General features: G+C 46.4%; 1 protein-coding gene across 1 annotated transcript in view; it reads right to left on the bottom strand.

Moving 5' to 3' along the window:
- Positions 1–13,227, bottom strand: part of LOC138259682 (cytochrome P450 2G1-like) — an 855,404-nt gene that overhangs the window by 604,063 nt on the left and 238,114 nt on the right. The window lies entirely within an intron of this gene.

Here is a 13,227-nt window from a genome sequence, read left to right on the forward strand (position 1 = left end):
AAGAGAGCCACTCAACTATTTATCATTGTTTTGCCTTATGGTCAATCGCTCGGAAGTCGATAGAGCAAGGGGGTAGGTTGTTTTTTTGTATGTGGACTTTTGTGCGGCCTTTGATGTGGTGGATCGTAAGTACCTTTTGGAAACCTTGATTAAGCAGGATATACCAAAGAGCCTGTTGTTAATCCACGAATTGCTCACGCTTAATTGGGCTCAAGTTATCCTAGACGAGAAAGGGACCCTATCCCAGGAAAATCCCAGTTGCCAATGGGCTACATCAGGGATGTATGCTGGCCCCACTTTTGTTCTCCCTATTTATCGCTGTCTACCAGCAGCATTGGTTGTGGAAAGAGGTGCAAGTCCCAAAATGAAAGGGAATCGTGTGGCATGCCTTTTGTATGCCGATGATTTAGTGATATTTGACTGGACAAAGATAGATTTGCGAAGGAAGTTGGATGCATTTTCTGATTGTTGTCAAGCGAAATAGTTAGTGATGAATCGGGAGAAGATAAAAGTGCTGTGTATTGGAAGGAAAGCCACTGGATGCAGTTGGTATCTGGGGGCACAAAGTTGGATCAGGTGAACGATTATAAGTATCTGGGGGCTTGGTTCATGGTATTCTTGAGGTGGGATGTACATATTGAAGCAACAAAAGTAAAAGCCCTTACATCGATAAGCGGCCTGAAGAAATTCCGTAGGGACAATGGAGAGATGTCCCCTAGGCCGTTATTAAAAGCCCATGAGGCCATGATACCCACACAAAGTTTGTATGGAGCCAAATTATTGTGTGTGAGTGGGAAAAGTAATTGGGACAGGGAGGAGGGGATTTGTTTGAAAAATATAAAATATCCCTACCAGCATCAGCAATGATTCAGGCTGTGAGATTGGAAACAGGAGTGGTATCTTGGAGTGTATTAGCTCAAGTAGCTCTAATCAGATTTTGGGCTCAGCTGGAGGCGGGTGAAGAGCATAAGGTTGCATTATGGTGCAAGCATGAGATTGTGAAAAGTGAGATGACATGGGCAAAGGGTGTTAGGAACAGGTTGGTGGATATTTGTAAGAGCATGAAGGTAAAGTTGGGCTTGGAGAATTTTGATCTGGAAGTTTCTAAGAAGTATATTAAAATATATGGCAAGGAATTGTCTAGTGAATATGATAAAAAATATTTAGGGGGCAAATATTGCGTCCAGTTTATGCTAAATTCATGGGGAAAGGGAGATTGCTTCCCTTATTTGGACCTCTTACCAAATCGTATGATAAGATATGAATTATTATGGGCAAGAGTAGGAATTAACCCCAGGTATTGCTCATCAGAGACGAAATTGGCTTTAATGAACCCTGAGGGCAAATGTACCTGTGGCCTGGGAACTAAATGCAATATTTTGCACATTCTAATGAGTTGTTGGACGGTCCTGCTACTACGGACAACATTTCTTTGGCCAATTTTTATAAAATATGGCATTAGACATCATGCACATGCAGTTTAATTTTTTACGGATATATGATTCTTGGATGTTGCATATGCCATTGGCAGGATTTTGATTGCTGTAAAAAGTTTTTTAGGCACGGCCGAATGGTAAAGTTTACCATGTGGGTATCTGAGGAAGATTGCAAAGATTTTAAAGCTCATTTCAAATGATTTATTAGGGGAATGTTATCATATTTATGTGTAATTTGTCGTTTTAGAATGGGGTTGTATGTTGTTTAAAGGCTTGTGGTCTAAATAAACATTTGCTGTTGTTGTTATTAATCTTTACAATTTAACTGTAATATTTTTAAATGATGTCTACTTACAATATTACAGCTCCCTTAATGCACTTTGTATATAACTTATTGAATGAATTTTTAAACTAAGATTTAGTGAAACACATTACAATAATATTTTCATTTAAGCATTACTCTGTAACAGTTTGTACTATATCATTAAATAAAAAATTAGTTTATCATTTAAACAAACCATAGGTCTTAGATGAGGTTATGGCCACCGAGCTGAAGTGTTAATAGAACTGACACCACCAAAGGATTAAGGATGAAATACTGTTGCAGTCATTTCTTTCATCTTTGGTAGATGGGGGTTCAGTGCTGCTACCTTCTCCTTTGGAATGCACTCATTCCGACACGCACCTTTCTTCGGCCCTTGGTTGCAGGTTAAACCACCTTTCTGGGCTCTTTAGAGGTCATCACTGTTATCTCAACAGCATTTATGCAGTCATGTCCCTGGTTCATATGATTTTTTGGGGGCTTCTGGGACTTTAAAGATTTCCCGAAAAATATATTGTTCTCTGCTATACTGCCCTCAGCTAGGTTCTCCAATTCAGCATAGCTGAATTTTCTTTTGCATGTTTGTAAGCCATTCTCATAGGAGTCATGACTTGCAATATGGATGTCTCCAGAAGTGTATTGCTGAAACACTCCAAAACAAGACCTCTGCTGCTCTCTCCTCACTTCGGAAACATACACTAACCTCACTTGCTGGACGTTCGCCCATTGGAATTTGCAATTCAGTAAATTATAAATTATAATAATTCGTTATCACAAACCAAGTCTTCTTAGCACATAACCAATAATGATTCAAATTTAGTAAGCCATTATTTTTCAAAAAATCTAAAATTCCAGTTCATTATTTTTCATTTTAGTACTTCACACAACATATTTTCTGTGGTGGATCACTGGCATTTTGTCAAAGCATCTGACATTGAGACCATCATACGTGTAATTATCATAGCTAAAACATTCTCAGTATAATAAAGTGTACAATAGTTCTAAGGTTTGAGGTACAACCAATATACTGTTTAAAACTTGATGTCTATTCATATGTAATGATATGTAATTAATACAGAAGAAATTTCTGATATTGGGGAATTTGTAATGTATTTTGTGTGCGTAAAGGTGTGACCTTGTTAACAATGTATGGAGGGGTGGTAAATATGGGACATTTTTCGATATTACTCAACCTGTGAATTTCTGGTTATTTTAGATGACTTTTTTTTAACAAATACAGCTTTTATAATTGTTTGGTAGCTGACAATTTTCTATTGGGGCCCTGTAAAGAAATGGCTCCCTGTTGCAGTTACCCCCCCACTTTTTGCCTGATACTGATGCTGACTTGACTGAGAAGTGTGCTGGGACCCTGCTAACCAGGCCCCAGCACCAGTGTTCCTTCACCTAAAATGTACCATTGTATCCACAATTGGCACACCCTGGCATTCAGATAAGTCCCTTGTAACTGGTACTTCTAGTACCAAGGGCCCTGATGCCAAGGAAGGTCTCTAAGGGCTGCAGCATGTCTTATGCCACCCTAGAGACCCCTCACTCAGCACAGACACCCTGCTTACAAGCCTGTGGGTGCTAGTGAGAACAAAATGAGTAAGTTGACATGGCACTCCCCTCAGGGTGCCATGCCAGCCTCTCACTGCCTATGCAGTATAGGTAAGACACCCCTCTAGCAGGCCTTACAGCCCTAAGGCAGGGTGCACTATACCATAGGTGAGGGTACCAGTGCATGAGCACTGTGCCCCTACAGTGTCTAAACAAAACCTTAGACATTGTAAGTGCAGGGTAGCCATAAGAGTATATGGTCTGGGAGTCTGTTTTACACGAACTCCACAGCACCATAATGGCTACACTGAAAACTGGGAAGTTTGGTATCAAACTTCTCAGCACAATAAATGCACACTGATGCCAGTGTACATTTTAGTGTAAAATACACCACAGAGGGCATCTTAGAGGTGCCCCCTGAAACTTAACCAACTAGCTGTGTAGGCTGACTGGTTCCAGCAGCCTGCCACACTAGAGACATGTTGCTGGCCCCATGGGGAGAGTGCCTTTGTCACTCTGAGGCCAGTAACAAAGCCTGCACTGGGTGGAGATGCTAACACCTCCCCCAGGCAGGAGCTGTGACACCTGGCGGTGAGCCTCAAAGGCTCACCCCTTTGTCACAGCCCAGCAGGGCACTCCAGCTTAGTGGAGTTGCCCGCCCCCTCCGGCCACGGCCCCCACTTTTGGCGGCAAGGCTGGAGGGAACAAAGAAAGCAACAAGGAGGAGTCACTGGCCAGTCAGGACAGCCCCTAAGGTGTCCTGAGCTGAGGTGACTCTAACTTTTAGAAATCCTCCATCTTGCAGATGGAGGATTCCCCCAATAGGGTTAGGATTGTGTCCCCCTCCCCTTGGGAGGAGGCACAAAGAGGGTGTACCCACCCTCAGGGCTAGTAGCCATTGGCTACTAACCCCCCAGACCTAAACACGCCCTTAAATTTAGTATTTAAGGGCTACCCTGAACCCTAGAAAATTAGATTCCTGCAACTACAAGAAGAAGGACTGCCTAGCTGAAAAACCCCTGCAGAGGAAGACCAGAAGACGACAACTGCCTTGGCTCCAGAAACTCACCGGCCTGTCTCCTGCCTTCCAAAGATCCTGCTCCAGCGACGCCTTCCGAAGGGACCAGCGACCTCGACATCCTCTGAGGACTGCCCCTGCTTCGAAAAGACAAGAAACTCCCGAGGACAGCGGACCTGCTCCAAGAAAAGCTGCAACTTTGTTTCCAGCAGCTTTAAAGAACCCTGCAAGCCCCCCGCAAGAAGCGTGAGACTTGCAACACTGCACCCGGCGACCCCGACTCGGCTGGTGGCGATCCGACACCTCAGGAGGGACCCCAGGACTACTCTAAGACTGTGAGTACAAAAACCTGTCCCCCCTGAGCCCCCACAGCGCCGCCTGCAGAGGGAATCCCGAGGCTTCCCCTGACCGCGACTCTTTGAATCCTAAAGTCCCGACACCTGGGAGAGACCCTGCACCCGCAGCCCCCAGGACCTGAAGGACCGGACTTTCACTGGAGAAGTGACCCCCAGGAGTCCCTCTCCCTTGCCCAAGTGGAGGTTTCCCCGAGGAATCCCCCCCTTGCCTGCCTGCAGCGCTGAAGAGATCCCGAGATCTCTCATAGACTAACATTGCGAACCCGACGCCTGTTCCTACACTGCACCCGGCCGCCCCCGCGCTGCTGAGGGTGAAATTTCTGTGTGGACTTGTGTCCCCCCCGGTGCCCTACAAAACCCCCCTGGTCTGCCCTCCGAAGACGCGGGTACTTACCTGCAAGCAGACCGGAACCGGGGCACCCCCTTCTCTCCATTCTAGCCTATGTGTTTTGGGCACCACTTTGAACTCTGCACCTGACCGGCCCTGAGCTGCTGGTGTGGTGACTTTGGGGTTGCTCTGAACCCCCAACGGTGGGCTACCTTGGACCAAGAACTAAGCCCTGTAAGTGTCTTACTTACCTGGTTAACCTAACAAATACTTACCTCCCCTAGGAACTGTGAAAATTGCACTGTGTCCATTTTTAAAACAGCTATTTGTGAATAACTTGAAAAGTGTACATGCAATTTTGATGATTTGAAGTTCCTAAAGTACTTACCTGCAATACCTTTCGAATGAGATATTACATGTAGAATTTGAACCTGTGGTTCTTAAAATAAACTAAGAAAAGATATTTTTCTATATAAAAACCTATTGGCTGGATTTGTCTCTGAGTGTGTGTACCTCATTTATTGTCTATGTGTATGTACAACAAATGCTTAACACTACTCCTTGGATAAGCCTACTGCTCGACCACACTACCACAAAATAGAGCATTAGTATTATCTATTTTTACCACTATTTTACCTCTAAGGGGAACCCTTGGACTCTGTGCATGCTATTCCTTACTTTGAAATAGCACATACAGAGCCAACTTCCTACATTGGTGGATCAGCGGTGGGGTACAAGACTTTGCATTTGCTGGACTACTCAGCCAATACCTGATCACACGACAAATTCCAAAATTGTCATTAGAAATTGATTTTTGCAATTTGAAAAGTTTTCTAAATTCTTAAAAGACCTGCTAGGGCCTTGTGTTAGATCCTGTTTAGCATTTCTTTTAGAGTTTAAAAGTTTGTAAAAGTTTGAATTAGATTCTAGAACCAGTTGTAGATTCTTAAAAAGTATTCCAACTTTTAGAAGCAAAATGTCTAGCACAGATGTGACTGTGGTGGAACTCGACACCACACCTTACCTCCATCTTAAGATGAGGGAGCTAAGGTCACTCTGTAAAATAAAGAAAATAACAATGGGCCCCAAACCTACCAAAATACAGCTCCAGGAGCTTTTGGCAGAGTTTGAAAAGGCCAACCCCTCTGAGGGTGGCAACTCAGAGGAAGAGGATAGTGACCAGGAGGAAAATTCCCCCCTACCAGTCCTATCTAGGGAGAACAGGGTCCCTCAAACCCTGACTCCAAAAATAATAGTCAGAGATGCTGGTTCCCTCACAGGAGAGACCAACACCTCTGAAATCACTGAGGATAACTCCAGTGAAGATGACCCCCTGTTAGCCAGGATGGTCAAAAGATTGGCTTTGGAAAAGCAGCTCCTAGCCATAGAAAGGGAAAGAAAAGAGATGGGCCTAGGTCCCATCGATGGTGGCAGCAACTTAAATAGGGTCAGAGATTCTCCTGACATCCTAAAAATCCCCAAAGGGATTGTAACAAAATATGAAGATGGTGATGACATCACCAAATGGTTCACAGCTTTTGAGAGGGCTTGTGTAACCAGAAAAGTAAACAGATCTCACTGGGGTGCTCTCCTTTGGGAAATGTTCACTGGAAAGTGTAGGGATAGACTCCTCACACTCTCTGGAAAAGATGCAGAATCTTATGACCTCATGAAGGGTACCCTGATTGAGGGCTTTGGATTCTCCACTGAGGAGTATAGAATTAGATTCAGGGGGGCTCAAAAATCCTCGAGCCAGACCTGGGTTGATTTTGTAGACTACTCAGTAAAAACACTAGATGGTTGGTTAACTGGAAATGAAGTGTGTGACTATGTTGGGCTTTATAATTTGTTTATGAAAGAACACATTTTAAGTAACTGCTTCAATGAAAAGTTGCATCAGTATCTGGTAGACCTAGGTCCAATTTCTCCCCAAGAATTGGGAAAGAAGGCAGACCACTGGGTCAAGACTAGGGTAACCAAAACTTCCACTGGGGGTGACCAAAAGAAAGGGGTTACAAAAACTCCCCAGGAGAAAGTGGGTGACACTAGACACAAAGAAAAAGAGTCCTCTGTAGGCCCCCAAAAACCAGAACAGGTGGGTGGGCCCCAAGACACAACCCAAAACAAAGGTGGGTACCAGGGTAAGAACTGGGATGCCACTAAGGCATGGTGCCACAACTGTAAACAGTCTGGGCACCACACCAAGGACACTTCTTGTCCCAAAAACAAACCTCAGAACAACATTCCAGGGGTAACCAGTATAGCCATGGGAGATGACTCTTCAGATGAGGAGGTCTTCATAGCCTTCAACTGGAAACAGGGCCCAACAGGTGAGTTGGAGATTCCAGAGGGAAGTAGACACTTCCACCACCTACTGGTGAATGGAATCCCAACCACTGCCCTGAGAGACACTTGTGCCAGTCACACTATTGTGCATGACAGGCTGGTGCTCTCAAACCAGTACATCCCAGGTGAGACTGCCAGGGTAAGAGTTAGCCTAGACAGGGTCACTAAGAGGCCTGTGGCTTTAGTACCCATAGAAGTGGGTGGCACTCTTAGCTGGAGAAGGGTAGTAGTCAGTACAGACCTCCCCCTTGATTGTCTCCTTGGAAATGACTACCCAGAGGTTAGTCAGAGCCCAAGAGAGGAACTGGTCCAGTGCCAGTCCTCTCCCAAGGATTCTGGGAGTCCTGCCTCTGCAGTAAATGCAAGCAGGCCCCAGAAGAAGAAGAAAAGAAAACAGAGTAGGAAGGGTGGACAACCTTTAGCCAAGGTTACAGCAAGCCAAGGAGATTCTGCTCCCGTAGGGGAGAACTCCAAAAATGGCCCTGATAAAGTCCAACCTGACCCACAAGAAGTCCTGGCTAGTCAGGCAACTGTTAAGCCTGAGTGGGTGGCTCCTCAGCTAACAGAAGAAAGAGTGGAAGAAGGGTGTTTACTACAAGATGTGGTAACCCCCCACTCTAATACAGCAGACAGGCACCCTGAACCCAAAGAAGCCTGTAACTTAGCCCCTTCCCTTGTAGGTGAAGAGCTAAAGGTGTGGTTCTGGGCACTGACAGCTGTCAGTGGCCTCTGCTGGGTGTTAGCCTTTATGGCTGCACTATCCTTGGCATGGTGGTCTGACCCCATGCCAAATAACAAGTTAGGCCCCCTGACCCTGTTGGTCATGGTGGGGTTACTCCAGCTCTGGGTAACCTCTTTGGGTAAGCTAGGGGTGACCCTGGCTAAGATAAGATTAGCAGAGGTGGATACCTCTGACCTCAAAATAGAGAGAATGGGTGAAGACATAAAAAGCACAGACAAGAGGCAGTTCAGACTAGGTCCTATCACTGTGGAAGTGGGTCAGTTCCCCAGAGGGAATGACCTGAACAGGAGGATGTAAGGCAGAGTAGGCCCTGCAACAAACCAGCCATTTCCTCTACTCTTCCTCGCCTGACAGACTAGGAAGACTCTTCCAGCGTTGGCTGAGTCTCCTGGCCTGTGGGCTGGGGGGGGCTTGTGTAAAGAAATGGCTCCCTGTTGCAGTTACCCCCCCACTTTTTGCCTGATACTGATGCTGACTTGACTGAGAAGTGTGCTGGGACCCTGCTAACCAGGCCCCAGCACCAGTGTTCCTTCACCTAAAATGTACCATTGTATCCACAATTGGCACACCCTGGCATTCAGATAAGTCCCTTGTAACTGGTACTTCTAGTACCAAGGGCCCTGATGCCAAGGAAGGTCTCTAAGGGCTGCAGCATGTCTTATGCCACCCTAGAGACCCCTCACTCAGCACAGACACCCTGCTTACAAGCCTGTGGGTGCTAGTGAGAACAAAATGAGTAAGTTGACATGGCACTCCCCTCAGGGTGCCATGCCAGCCTCTCACTGCCTATGCAGTATAGGTAAGACACCCCTCTAGCAGGCCTTACAGCCCTAAGGCAGGGTGCACTATACCATAGGTGAGGGTACCAGTGCATGAGCACTGTGCCCCTACAGTGTCTAAACAAAACCTTAGACATTGTAAGTGCAGGGTAGCCATAAGAGTATATGGTCTGGGAGTCTGTTTTACACGAACTCCACAGCACCATAATGGCTACACTGAAAACTGGGAAGTTTGGTATCAAACTTCTCAGCACAATAAATGCACACTGATGCCAGTGTACATTTTAGTGTAAAATACACCACAGAGGGCATCTTAGAGGTGCCCCCTGAAACTTAACCAACTAGCTGTGTAGGCTGACTGGTTCCAGCAGCCTGCCACACTAGAGACATGTTGCTGGCCCCATGGGGAGAGTGCCTTTGTCACTCTGAGGCCAGTAACAAAGCCTGCACTGGGTGGAGATGCTAACACCTCCCCCAGGCAGGAGCTGTGACACCTGGCGGTGAGCCTCAAAGGCTCACCCCTTTGTCACAGCCCAGCAGGGCACTCCAGCTTAGTGGAGTTGCCCGCCCCCTCCGGCCACGGCCCCCACTTTTGGCGGCAAGGCTGGAGGGAACAAAGAAAGCAACAAGGAGGAGTCACTGGCCAGTCAGGACAGCCCCTAAGGTGTCCTGAGCTGAGGTGACTCTAACTTTTAGAAATCCTCCATCTTGCAGATGGAGGATTCCCCCAATAGGGTTAGGATTGTGTCCCCCTCCCCTTGGGAGGAGGCACAAAGAGGGTGTACCCACCCTCAGGGCTAGTAGCCATTGGCTACTAACCCCCCAGACCTAAACACGCCCTTAAATTTAGTATTTAAGGGCTACCCTGAACCCTAGAAAATTAGATTCCTGCAACTACAAGAAGAAGGACTGCCTAGCTGAAAAACCCCTGCAGAGGAAGACCAGAAGACGACAACTGCCTTGGCTCCAGAAACTCACCGGCCTGTCTCCTGCCTTCCAAAGATCCTGCTCCAGCGACGCCTTCCGAAGGGACCAGCGACCTCGACATCCTCTGAGGACTGCCCCTGCTTCGAAAAGACAAGAAACTCCCGAGGACAGCGGACCTGCTCCAAGAAAAGCTGCAACTTTGTTTCCAGCAGCTTTAAAGAACCCTGCAAGCCCCCCGCAAGAAGCGTGAGACTTGCAACACTGCACCCGGCGACCCCGACTCGGCTGGTGGCGATCCGACACCTCAGGAGGGACCCCAGGACTACTCTAAGACTGTGAGTACAAAAACCTGTCCCCCCTGAGCCCCCACAGCGCCGCCTGCAGAGGGAATCCCGAGGCTTCCCCTGACCGCGACTCTTTGAATCCTAAAGTCCCGACACCTGGGAGAGACCCTGCACCCGCAGCCCCCAGGACCTGAAGGACCGGACTTTCACTGGAGAAGTGACCCCCAGGAGTCCCTCTCCCTTGCCCAAGTGGAGGTTTCCCCGAGGAATCCCCCCCTTGCCTGCCTGCAGCGCTGAAGAGATCCCGAGATCTCTCATAGACTAACATTGCGAACCCGACGCCTGTTCCTACACTGCACCCGGCCGCCCCCGCGCTGCTGAGGGTGAAATTTCTGTGTGGACTTGTGTCCCCCCCGGTGCCCTACAAAACCCCCCTGGTCTGCCCTCCGAAGACGCGGGTACTTACCTGCAAGCAGACCGGAACCGGGGCACCCCCTTCTCTCCATTCTAGCCTATGTGTTTTGGGCACCACTTTGAACTCTGCACCTGACCGGCCCTGAGCTGCTGGTGTGGTGACTTTGGGGTTGCTCTGAACCCCCAACGGTGGGCTACCTTGGACCAAGAACTAAGCCCTGTAAGTGTCTTACTTACCTGGTTAACCTAACAAATACTTACCTCCCCTAGGAACTGTGAAAATTGCACTGTGTCCATTTTTAAAACAGCTATTTGTGAATAACTTGAAAAGTGTACATGCAATTTTGATGATTTGAAGTTCCTAAAGTACTTACCTGCAATACCTTTCGAATGAGATATTACATGTAGAATTTGAACCTGTGGTTCTTAAAATAAACTAAGAAAAGATATTTTTCTATATAAAAACCTATTGGCTGGATTTGTCTCTGAGTGTGTGTACCTCATTTATTGTCTATGTGTATGTACAACAAATGCTTAACACTACTCCTTGGATAAGCCTACTGCTCGACCACACTACCACAAAATAGAGCATTAGTATTATCTATTTTTACCACTATTTTACCTCTAAGGGGAACCCTTGGACTCTGTGCATGCTATTCCTTACTTTGAAATAGCACATACAGAGCCAACTTCCTACAGGCCCCATATTGTGAACGGTGTCTGGAGCCAGTTGTCAGCTGTACTGAACTTTTTTCACCCACAGTTTGCTGAGAAAGAGACATAGAATTGCATGGCACATCCGGCAACTGGAGTGGTGCCTTGTTTGCAACTGCAAACATAGCACTGGGCCAGATGGCACAGTTTCCAGACTCCCTTTGGCTGGAAAAAGGCATGGGCCAAGGAGGACCAGCATGTACTAAAAGTGATCTGCACTCACTTTGATATTGATAAGAAGTTGGCAAGCTGGCTCTCCCAGGGCTCCTCATATATGTTAACTGTGAGGGACATTTGGACTGTCTACAGCAGCCTTTTTCAAAGGCACAAATAGAGCACCTAGGGAGCTCTTACTTTTTTGTCTTTTGCGTGCAATGGAGGGGAGGGGCAGCTGAGTCTTTCTTCTGTGCACTATTTATTTTCTGTGAACAAGGTTATGAGTCAGGTATTGTCTGTGACAAGATACCTAAGCCCTACACCTCTTGTCCCTTTCTGAAGGAACATTTGGAAGGTGTGCTGTTGTGACTCACCCAGTGTTACTTAAACAGTAGTATAGAAGAGGTGGACATAGATGGACACAAAGGAAACAGTGAGGCAAATAGTTTTGACAATAAAATACTTTTTCTACTGTACGCTAATTTTTGGTGTGCAACTGTTGATTGCTATGTGTATGTGTATGTGTAGGTGCCTGATAGTATGTATTTGTTTGTCTGGATTTCTGTTTGTGTACAAGCACCCAATGGTGTTCTTAGATGTGTGAAGGCAAGTATGGGAGTGTGATGGTGGGCATCTTGTCATCTGATCTAGGGTGTGTGACTGCCCAGGCCTTGAATGGGACCTCTGATGGTTGACATGTGCGAGTTTGATGGTGAATGTGTGGATATCTAATGGTGAGTGTGTGGGGTCTCGATAGTGAGTGTCTTGAAATTCAGCAGTGATTTTTTAGGTGTCTGATCATGAATGTGAGGGTTTATGATGGTGGCCAGGTGGCATTTTGAAATGAGAGTGTGGCCATCTGAAGGCATTTTAGGGAGTCTAAAGGTGGACATTTGTAAATGATTGTTTGTATTGGATAGTCTGCACATACCATTGTGATGGTATGGATGTGCATCTGGTGGTGGTTGCATGACATGATGTGTGTTATTTTCATGACCATGATTAGCAAGTTAGGGAGGTGAGACACATGCCAAAAGGAAGATACAACCCACGTCTTGTCATCAGTGGTTGTTGGAAGGGAGAAACAGCAATAGCAGCAGATTGCTTTCAGCAAGGTAAGCAACAGAACTTGCCACAAAAGTAGCTCTTGGTAGAACAAAGGCCTTGCTAAAGACTAGGACTATAAGCAAGAATCAGTGGCTATTAACACATGTCTGTTTCTATCTGTCGCAATTACATGGAACTGGACATATAGGTGGGCAGTTTGCCATGTGTCTGCAAGCATGTAAATGTGCATGTTTGAGTTTGTGATGGTGTGTGTGAGTGGACATCTGATAATGTTTGTGAGCTTCTGATGATGGACATGGCTAGGAAAAATGTATTTGGATGGGTGGGACCATGACTGAAATATAATATTTGATGATTGGGTGTATGGATGTGTGTATTTGAGGCTGTGTGGATGAGAGTGATGATGATGAGGTGTGTGTCTTTGGGTATCTGATCAAATTTAAACCCACATTCTGCACAAAGTACAAACAGACCACTTTGCAAATACACACCATCAGACATATATGCACTCTTCATCAGATACCAACAGGCACCATAACATGCCAACAGTCCGCCATCAGAAACCTAACATATCTAACATCAGATGCTCTTACACTCAATCAGATTTCCAAACAACGATCAGGTGCCCATGCATCCACATCAGACCCACATATACCATCAGATGCAAATACATGCACCCCATCAGATGCCCACATCCATCAAGAGATGCCCACATCTTCCTCAAGTGCCCACACCCTTAGCATCAGACAGTCATACATCAATCATTAGATGACCATCCAC

Source organism: Pleurodeles waltl, chromosome 9 (genome assembly GCF_031143425.1).
Source record: "Pleurodeles waltl isolate 20211129_DDA chromosome 9, aPleWal1.hap1.20221129, whole genome shotgun sequence".
Lineage (NCBI taxonomy): Eukaryota > Metazoa > Chordata > Amphibia > Caudata > Salamandridae > Pleurodeles > Pleurodeles waltl.